This window comes from Poromitra crassiceps, assembly GCF_964638095.1.
Source record: "Poromitra crassiceps genome assembly, chromosome: 2".
Classification (NCBI taxonomy): Eukaryota; Metazoa; Chordata; class Actinopteri; order Beryciformes; family Melamphaidae; genus Poromitra; species Poromitra crassiceps.
Genome location: NC_139624.1, coordinates 61,221,584 through 61,229,083, shown reverse-complemented (window position 1 = coordinate 61,229,083; position 7,500 = coordinate 61,221,584). Strand labels below are relative to the sequence as shown.

General features: G+C 46.0%; 1 protein-coding gene across 1 annotated transcript in view; it reads right to left on the bottom strand.

The window, feature by feature from the left end:
• LOC310772426 (ELKS/Rab6-interacting/CAST family member 1-like) overlaps positions 1-7,500 on the bottom strand; it is a gene marked incomplete at both ends in the record, with an annotated part of 472,647 nt that overhangs the window by 328,189 nt on the left and 136,958 nt on the right. The window lies entirely within an intron of this gene.

Below are 7,500 nucleotides of genomic sequence, written 5' to 3'. Positions count from 1 at the left end.
TTATGTATGGGCGATATGGCAAATGGGTGAAAAAGTTGATGTATCCCTTTAAGTTAAGTTACAGTAAGTTAAGTTATAGTAAGTTAAGTTCATCTTCATTTGACCCATCCTCAACTAGGAACCTTCCTACTGTAGAACTACTGTAGGAGGAGCGGGCTGCCGCAGTGTAGCGCCCGTGGACCAACTCCAGTTCTTTTGCCAGTGCCTTGCTCAGGGGCACTGACAGGAGTATTATCCCTAACATCCATGTCTTTGATGGTGGGAGGAAAACCCACAGGAACACGTGGAAAAATTCTGACAAGTAACATCTTTATAACTGATAACAGATTGCATGTGTATAATACTAGGCAGTTCGCCAAGCTGGCCCTTCAGCTTGCATACGCAGCTCAGCTGCTGTGCAGCCTCGCCCACCCTGCAGCTTGACCGCTGTGTGGGCTCACTTGCTCCCTCGCCCTCCCTGCAGCTTGCCCGCTATGCGGGGCTCACTTGCTCTTATGACATCACTGATGACCACTGCGTGTCACGGCCTCGCCTGCTCTATGACATCATAATTAGGGCAATCACCCAATTAAAAATCCGGCTCTGTCAGGTCACCCGCACTGGCCAGGGACGGAAGCAATCATCTCCGTCTGGTTCCTCCCGATTCTACCTACATATACTCCCATCACTTATATAGCCTCACACTGATGACATCATCACTGATGACATCATCACTGAACTATAGCCTCAGCCTTAAGGCAATCAGCCTTAGGGCAATTAGGGCAATTCATCTGCCCTAACTAAACAATCCGGCTGTCAGGTCACCCGCATGGGTGCTCTTTACACTTCCTGAAAGTTTCAGCCCGATTGCACGTAAAACGGCATAGCTGTGGCCGGACAAAATTCTTGGAACAAACAGAGAGACAGACAGAGTCCACATTGCCAAATGTATATATATATAGAAGGTAGATAGTTATTTATTGTCATGTTGTACACATTGAGATCCATGTTTATTTTAATTTGAGTGACATTGTCCGTGTTCGGCACTCATTGCAGTGATGTTTCTGCATTGCATTTCCCACAGATCACCTGCCAATCAGTGTGTCCAGTATCTTCTTGGATTTTCTGTTGATGAAGTTTGAGGGGTAGGCAATGTACACCAGATACATTACGGCTGCGTTGCGGATCTGGCAAGAGTGACGGGATCGACTCTCACCCATGTTAATTGATGGGCGATACATGCGGTACGGGAAAATGACGCACCTGTTCTATTTTTGTCGGATCCTGCATGCATCTGACAGATTACATGAGTGTGGGTCTGTTCGCAGCCGTACCGCATCTGTTCCGGAGGCAGTGTACATTAGCCCTTATTCTCTCTGTCTGGTCATCCACATGTCACTCAACATAGCATCGTATAGCATAATGTTAAAGTGTGTGTGTAAACACACCGTTTTCACTCGCTCTCTGCCTAGTACACAATTTTGACATGTGGAAAAAGTGGAGTGGGAAGTGAGAGTGAAAAGGGGTGTGTGTCTGTGATAACTGTGATAAAATCTCTACTTGGAGGCAGTAACAGTTCTGATTGCAAAGCATTTGAAGCTGCAAAAGGAGAACTGCCTTGACATCACTGATTGAGCTGTGGTGGTTGAAAATGTTGAAAGTACAGCACTAATGCTATGAACTATATACTGTATAACACAGAGGTTCTCAAATGTTTTTCAGCCAAGGACCCCTTACAAGATATATACCGGGGACCCCCTCATTCTGATTTGTGATTTTGGGCTAAGCTTAATTGTTTCCACGGTAACGTGCTTGACTATGAAGATTTTGCAAATTTTTTATTTTTTTATTTTTTATTATATTACATTTACATTACGTCATTTAGCAGACGCTTTTGTTTTGTCCAAAGCGACTTACAATATCACAATTTGTCAACAGTACAGAAAACCACTATGCAACACAATCAATGACAGCTAGGATATTTTGATAGACTAGCACCATGTAGGAAGTAGTTTGAGAAGGAATAAGTAACACGTAGCATTTTTTTTTTTTTTTACCTGAAAACTTTTCGCGGACCCCCTGGCAAAGTGCCACGGACCCCTGGGGGTCCGCGGACCCCCATTTGAGAACCACTGGTATAACAGCTCAATGTTGAAAGTAAGTACAGCACTAATGCTATGAACTATATACTGTATAACAGCTCAATGTTGAAAGTAAGTACAGCACTAATGCTATGAACTATATACTGTATAACAGCTCAATGAAAGTAAGTACAGCACTAATGCTATGAACTATGTATAACAGCTCTATGTTGAAAGTAAGTACAGCACTAATGCTATGAACTATATACTGTATAACAGCTCTATGTTGAAAGTAAGTACAGCACTAATGCTATGAACTATATACTGTATAACAGCTCTATGTTGAAAGTAAGCACAGCACTAATGCTATGAACTATATACTGTATAACAGCTCTATGTTGAAAGTAAGTACAGCACTAATGCTATGAACTATATACTGTATAACAGCTCTATGTTGAAAGTAAGTACAGCACTAATGCTATGAACTATATACTGTATAACAGCTCAATGTTGAAAGTAAGTACAGCACTAATGCTATGAACTATATACTGTATAACAGCTCAATGTTGAAAGTAAGTACAGCACTAATGCTATGAACTATATACTGTATAACAGCTCAATGTTGAAAGTAAGTACAGCACTAATGCTATGAACTATATACTGTATAACAGCTCAATGTTGAAAGTAAGTACAGCACTAATGCTATGAACTATATACCGGTAATGGCTCTATGTTGAAAGTAAGTACAGCACTAATGCTATGAACTATATACTGTATAACAGCTCAATGTTGAAAGTAAGTACAGCACTAATGCTATGAACTATATACTGTATAACAGCTCAATGTTGAAAGTAAGTACAGCACTAATGCTATGAACTATATACTGTATAACAGCTCAATGTTGAAGGTAAGTACAGCACTAATGCTATGAACTATATACTGTATAATGGCTCAATGTTGAAAGTAAGTACAGCACTAATGCTATGAACTATATACTGTATAACAGCTCAATGTTGAAAGTAAGTACAGCACTAATGCTATGAACTATATACTGTATAACAGCTCAATGTTGAAAGTAAGTACAGCACTAATGCTATGAACTATATACTGTATAATGGCTCAATGTTGAAAGTAAGTACAGCACTAATGCTATGAACTATATACTTTATAACAGCTCAATGTTGAAAGTAAGTACAGCACTAATGCTATGAACTATATACTGTATAATGGCTCTATGTTGAAAGTAAGTACAGCACTAATGCTATGAACTATATACTGTATAACAGCTCAATGTTGAAAGTAAGTACAGCACTAATGCTATGAACTATATACTGTATAACAGCTCAATGTTGAAAGTAAGTACAGCACTAATGCTATGAACTATATACTGTATAACAGCTCAATGTTGAAAGTAAGTACAGCACTAATGCTATGAACTATATACTGTATAATGGCTCAATGTTGAAAGTAAGTACAGCACTAATGCTATGAACTAGTGAGGTCTCCAGACCATATTTCAAGCAGAAGGCCACTCATGCATAATCCGATCATCCCCTGACGTCAGTCAAGTTCTAGCATAACGTGGTCAGTCAAAGTCCTAGTATGACGTCTGCTATGACGTCAAATATGACGTCAGTTAATCCTCATATATATAGCAAGGGTTCTACGCCACCTCTCTCTCTCTGGCCGATCATAGCAGCAGCTAGCTTCACGGCAGTCCATCTCCCTTGAAGCCGTCCTCCGAAGCGTTGTTTTGCACCATATCTGCAGACCGAATCAGCACCCCCAAGTCCTCTCTACCCGTGGACAATCCCCGCGGATCTCTCAACGCTCCCCACTCCTGGTATGTCGGATCCCGAGCCAGAACAGTCCATGGGCAGCGACGACAGCTCAAACAACGATACCCTGTTCCGGATCGGCACGGAGCGCATTGGCCTTCCGAGACGGCCGGGCCGCAGGCTGCCAACGCGGGGCGCTCCACTGCGAGGGGCCGCCGTGAGACGCCACGTTCTACGTTGTCTTGTACGTCGTCAATCTTTTCCTTGCTATCTCCATTCACGGAGCAAATCGGCTCAAGCAAAGCGGCCATTTCCCTCCAGCCAGGAGTCCGCCCCAAGTCAACAACAGACTTTCAGACTGACAATCAGTGACTAACATTTTCGTTCAGCAAGCAGCATGCATGCAGCCCCACTATTCTTCATCGGACGGGTGTCCAGGCGTCCAAGCATTCAGGCTTCCGCACCGCGATCATCGCGTCCCCAGGCTTCTCCAGGCAAGCAGGCAGCACCAGGCAGTCCCCTCCACCTCGCCCGTGGTCAATTGTACAGCAGGCGCGGATCCCTCTGCTATCACCGGGCAGTTAAGTCTTTAACCGTAAATAAACGGGAGTTTGTGTGAGTTGAAAGATGTCATGTCGCTGCCTGATGATCACTGCACATCGTATATTTCATTCACAATTCTTCTTGACAGCACGTTGTTGAGATCACGTAATATGCCGGTTAAAAAAAAAAAAAAAAAAAAATCACGCAACGGGTTATTCAAAACACCCTTGGCCCATGGAGCATGTCCGAGCATCAGTTCGAATGAGTGTTATAACTTTCAGACCGAAGTCAGGCGGCCCAGGGGATGCTGACGTCTTTTTCCGTGTCAAGCTACCCAGTCTTAATACACCACTTCCTGTTCTTAACGAATTTCAAAGTGAAATGCCTTGGCGTTTCTTTTACCATAAATAATACCAAAGCTAAAATAATTAATACAGGGTCACGCTAGTCACGTAACAAGAGGCAGCGAATCTCATTGTTATATGTTGGCCAACCATAACATATCACTGCGAGTTGCAGCCATTGAGTTATAATATGAATGGAGGGAGTGTCCCTATCTCCTCCCCGTATGTTTTTGAAGCCAAAATCCGGCCAGATCAGTGAACCAGAGTCTGCGCAGTAGCGCCCTTGATTGAGAACCTCTGAGAGCTCCACGCCCCTCTGAGCTGCTGTCTCTAGAATGCGCACAGTGCGTTGCGTATTTATATACAGTCTAGCTCCGTAAATATTACACTTTAAGTTGTAATATTTTTGTCTCGCCGAAAGTAACCAGGAAGATTCCCACTACGAGATCAGTTTATCAAAATGACGCCTGTACGAAAATCTGATTTTGGTTGTCGGAGACTTCAGATCTCCGGGCTGCTGCTGAGTGCTCTCAGCGCTCTCAGCGCGGGCCGGAAGTGGAGGCAGGCCTCACTCACCCTCAGCCCAACCTAACGTTAGCCCAGTGAGTGCGCGAGCCAGGCTGCCCGGTCCATCGCCCGGTATATCGTTACTAAGAGAGGAGCTTGTGAAGAACGAACATCCCCACAGTCAAAGCATTTCCCCCAGATATGCATATAAAAAACGTTCGTTGCTTTAATAGCCTACAAAAATAAAACGTCTGTTCGTACGTGATGCTAATCCGCTAGCGATGAGCTAACGGTGCGTGTGTACTACTAGGCCTCATCCCATGAGCCACCCCGACCTCCAGGCCTGCACTACCCAGGCTAAGAGCCCATCTCCCGGCCCCACACACCCAGCAGAGCCACCCGACCTCCAGGCAGCATTACATACTGTAACAATGAAGCCGCGTGTCTTGTCTATGACGATAGATCTATAATGTGAAGAGCTTGTCCAGCCAATGACGGCTCGAGACTGGCTGCCACAGCTGCCAATCATCCATTTTTATCCCCTTTTTATATGTCAAATAACTACTTAAAAAAAAAAAAAAAAAAAAAATCTGAAAAATGACCACTTGCACAGGCATTAGCATGATAATGACTATCTAAAAATGATACAAACCACCTTTGAAAAAAAACAAAACAAACATCTGACGTATACTGTGACTATTTCGGTTTTGATTTTCCCATCCACTAACATGAGGAGGCGGGCCTCGTGACCCAATGCTGGATTCAACCGCCAGAGCGGCGATCTAACATGCAGCGGCTTCACTGAACCAGTGTGATGCCCAGTCCATCTTATGATGGGTCCATGGTTGCAACTAGCAGTCTATGGTGCACTCGCAAGGCGGTGAAACCACTGTTTTTCTTTTACTTGTTTATTAACCAGTTCTTTATATCCCATGCATTAAGCATTACATTTCAGCTCTATAGGGTTGCCGCCAGAATGAACCGTTTGCCCCATGGATCTTCCGGTCTGTCCAGAGTGCCCGAGATGCCATGGCACTTCAGCATCAGTGCTTCTCCAGGCCGGGTCCCGTCAATCACCGTGAATCTGCCCAGACTTCCCCATGGGAGGAAAAGATGGTCGCCATCTGAGGACATCATCACCGGCCGGCACCGTATCTTTTCATTCAAATAGCTACTAATAATGCTTGCATTCCCATGAATTACTGGCTCGTAATTCTGAAATAATCGTCCCTGAAAGGGCTGAGAGCGTTGAAGCTATTATCATAAGAATTTTGCATCGGGTGAATTCTGTCTGCCTCTCCAGCTAGCGATCCTGTCCACGTGTCATATTGTTTATTTTCAGCTCATCAATCTCATCACGTGATGACTGCTGACCCATACAGCATTGCAGCTAAGCCCAAAATCAGGGGAAAGACCGCTCAGGCCCCAGACCGGCCCCCGGCTCCCCTGTTCCCCATCGCACCTCGTCACCACATGACAAGATCCTGGTTCGTCCTGCACCTCAAGCGGACGCTCCAGAAGTGCAACCTCCCGACAAAGAACTTCTCCAGCCACTCCTTCAGGATCGGAGCGGCCACCTCAGCCGCCGTGCAAGGAGTGTCCTCCGCCTCCCTCCAGTAAACGGGCCGCCGGTCTTCATCAGCATTCTCCAGCTACATCCGCCCGGAGCGGGTGGCCATACCGGCGGCCCAAAGGACCCTCCTCCCTTCATCGGCAAGCATGGCAACAAACAGTGTCCCGGACTTCCGTGCCAAATAATGTCTCGTTGGTGGTGGCTCCCCGAAAAGCACGGCGCCCAGTAAGGCGCAGTAAATCTCCCGGTTATTTTTTGGGGGGAAAGAGAGAGAGCCAGAGAAAGCCAGAGAAAGTCAGGGCCAGTCAGAAGGCCAAGAAGGCCAAGTTGAAATGGTGAGGCGCCAAGGCGGCCAAGTAGGCCAAGCTGGGAAGCGCCAAGTCAGGTAAAATAAAGGTGAGGCGCCATGGCGGCCAGGAAGGCCAAGCCGGGAAGCGCCTTAAGTCAGGTAAGGCGCCATGGCGGCCAGGAAGGCCAAGCCGGGAAGCGCCTTAAGTCAGGTAAGGCGCCATGGCGGCCAGGAAGGCCAAGCCGGGAAGCGCCTTAAGTCAGGTAAGGCGCCATGGCGGCCAGGAAGGCCAAGCCGGGAAGCGCCTTAAGTCAGGTAAGCCCGACCGAGTTGGGAGCGCCAGCCGCAAATAGCTGTAAGTCGCTAAAAAGGTCGAAGGCCGGAAAAGTACAATCGCGAGGCGCCA